Source organism: Leopardus geoffroyi, chromosome B3 (genome assembly GCF_018350155.1).
Source record: "Leopardus geoffroyi isolate Oge1 chromosome B3, O.geoffroyi_Oge1_pat1.0, whole genome shotgun sequence".
NCBI lineage: Eukaryota > Metazoa > Chordata > Mammalia > Carnivora > Felidae > Leopardus > Leopardus geoffroyi.
In genome coordinates this window covers 124,598,321-124,601,417 of record NC_059337.1, presented here as the reverse complement: position 1 = coordinate 124,601,417, position 3,097 = coordinate 124,598,321, and the positions used below count along the sequence as shown (strand labels likewise).

Here is a 3,097-nt window from a genome sequence, read left to right as displayed (position 1 = left end):
AGGAGTAAATATTAAAGGTGTGGCATAGTGGTAGAAATACCATAAAATTGGATCAGGCAGAATTTATTTAGGCCCACTAAGCAGAGATCTGGATTTAATGCTGCAACTTAGAGGGTTGGAAAAAGCTCTAACTGGTTGGTTGGTTGGCTACCCGAAACACAAACCAACAGGTGACTGACACTAAATGAACTGAAATGCCAGAACTGCCTTGATAAACTAGAAAGAAGGAGATTCAAAAGCTTAGGGAGACTGGAATGTTAGAGTGGATTTATCATTTAAGATATGCTCATCCAGCCTAGGAGGGTACAAAGGACATAATTTTCACTATGACTATGAACAACAAGTTTGTGAGGGGAGCCCCAACATTCTTGAGGAGCTCTGTGATTTTCTTTTTTTTTTTTTTCCTAATATTTATTTTTGAGAGAGAGAGAGACAGAGTGTGAGTGGTAGAGGCAGAGAGAGAGAGAAAGAGAGAGAGAGGCAGAATTTGAAGCAGGCTCCAAGCTGTCAGCACAGAGCCTGACGTGCGGCTCGAACTTAAGAACTGTGAGACCATGACCTGAGCTGAAATCAGATGCCTAACTTACTGAGCCGCCCAGGTGCCCCTGATCTTCTAAGTCAGAAATTATAGTGGGGACATCTGTCACTGAATTGGAAAACCTAAATGCAATGGAAGTAATTGAATCCCAAGATGTCAGAGGCCAAGTGGTGCTATTTAATCACCAAAGGCAAGGTGGGCATGGTTACTATAATGGACAGCAGAATCAAAGCAGCAGTCAGAATATTATGACTTTCAGAGACCTACAGTATTGGCTAGTTGATCATGGTATTTCTAGGAGTAAAACACATGGTAAGTCTACTAAATTCTTACTTGATTTGTATATGCAGAGAGATCTAGGTCACAGGAACAAGAGACAAATTTGAATTATAAAAGCAGAATCACAGACCCATAATTCCTAAACTCGAGCCAGTTTATAGAGACTAAGAACCCCTTGAACTGAAGGAAAGAGAGGACAGTTCCCCTTGTGGAAGGACCTCACCACACTGTCAAAAATGTATACTGTTAATATTTCTCTCAGTGTATTCCAAAGGGATATATGGCCTTTTATCAAGGTGACTATGTACTGAGGAAAATAAAATAATGCCCTTTTTTTCCACAACTTGTCAGTGGCACTTTTTCTTTTCAACATCCTGTTCTGTAGCTTCCTTGGTCTTTTTTGCCTGGATGCCAAAGAGCCTGGCATTGGCATGAGTCATGCTAACACTGGCAAAGGTCTTGAAGTTCTTCTCCTTTATAATGACTCTGGCTTTCTCCTTCTTATAGGCATTCCCTATAGGCATGACCAGTCTTGTCAGCTGGGTAGCCAATCTGAGTTCTTCAGAAGAGTTGTCTTCTTTCCTGGAGGCTGAGGGCTTCCTGGGGGGAGAGGATGAGCTTGGAGTGGTATTCCTTCAGCTGCTGCACATTGGCCTGCAGAGATTTAGTGGACTTGTTCCACCTTCTTGGATCTACTGATCCCAATGGCCTGTGCCACCTTCTTGTGAATGCCAGCCACCCTTCCACCCTTTAACTCTTCCAAGCTGAAGCCCCTGCCAGCTTGCACTTTGGTGTGATACCTCACCATAGGGCACCTCACAGTGGGCTGGATGGGCCCACATGCAGGGCATTGGGCATTGTGGCATGCCTTGGCTTCTCAGGTCTTGTATTTGTGGATCTTCTGCACCAGCTGGTTGAACCACATGGCCAAGTGCCCTGGCCTGTCCTTGTGGAAGTCACGCTTCAGGATCATGTCATTCTGAATGGGTGCCATGGTTGCTGCCTATGGGCCTCCTACAAGGGAGAACTAAAAATAGCGACCGTTTAAGATTATTGGACACAAGCTCTGCATTGACACCAAAAATATTACATATACATAATATTTAATAAATATATATGAATATATATAATAAACATAAATAATATATATAATATATTTGTTTTTTTCCCTTTTCTCTCTTTATCATATCACATAAGATAAGATGTACAGATTTTACATTACAGTATTTAAGTACAAGATATAAAGAAGAAAAGTGAATGTCACCTAAGGACTTTGCATCCTTTTCTAGGAAAACTATGAGTGTGTTTTGGTTGTACATAGGATATCTCTATCATGTTAAGCAGAAGTATGAGCTTATGGCCTTTGTTTGGAGATTAAATATGATTTAAGAAGGTGCATATGGACGTCAAGTTGATAAGGGGTGGACGGTGATGGTTAATTTTATGTCAGCTTGGCTAGATGTTGATGTGAAGATACTTTTTAAATTAACATTTAAATTTAAGTTTCATTTAGATAAATATTAACATGATTAATGTGATTAACATTTAAATCAATAGACTCTGAGTAAAGTAGATTACCCTTCATAACGTGAGGCAGTACCCTTTAATCGTTGAAGGCCTTAAGTGCAAAGACTATGGTTCCCCAAGGAAGAAGGAATTCTGCTTCCTGACTGTTTGGACTTATGCTGCAACCTCAACTCCTCCCCAAGTTTCTAGCCTATTGGCCTTCCCTACAGATTTCAGGCTAGCTATCCCTCAACAATTGCCTGAGCTAATAATTCTTTAAAAGACATCTCTCTTTCTACATGTTTACACATCTAATTGGTTCTGCCTTATGGAGAACCCTGACTAACACAGTTTTGATCTGAGCAGATAGGTGAATTGTAACATTGATGAAGATGAAACAGGCAGAGAACTGACTTGTGGTGGGGAGAGGAGAGAGCAAATGGAGAGGAGCATGAGTGTTATATTAGACATGCTAATTTTGAGAAACTTATTAGACAACCACGTGGAGATGTTGGGTAAGCAATTGGTAAATGAGTTTAATGCTCAGGGGATATGTCAGAACTAGAAATCTAAAACTGGGAGCCATCAGCATATAGAAGATGTTTAAAACACTGGAACTAATGAGCTCATCTATAGAGAGAATGTTGATAGAGAATGGAAGAGAGCTGACGACTAAGCCCCGAGGAAGTCCAATATTTAGAGGTCAGGAAGGAGAACCAAGCATAAGGAACTAAAAAAGAACAGCCAAAAGTGCAAGTACAAGAAAACCCAGGA

At 40.7% G+C, this 3,097-nt stretch overlaps 1 pseudogene; it reads right to left on the bottom strand.

Moving 5' to 3' along the window:
- Positions 1-1,164: 1,164 nt before the first annotated feature.
- Positions 1,165-1,843, bottom strand: LOC123583743 (annotated as a pseudogene).
- Positions 1,844-3,097: the final 1,254 nt, after the last annotated feature.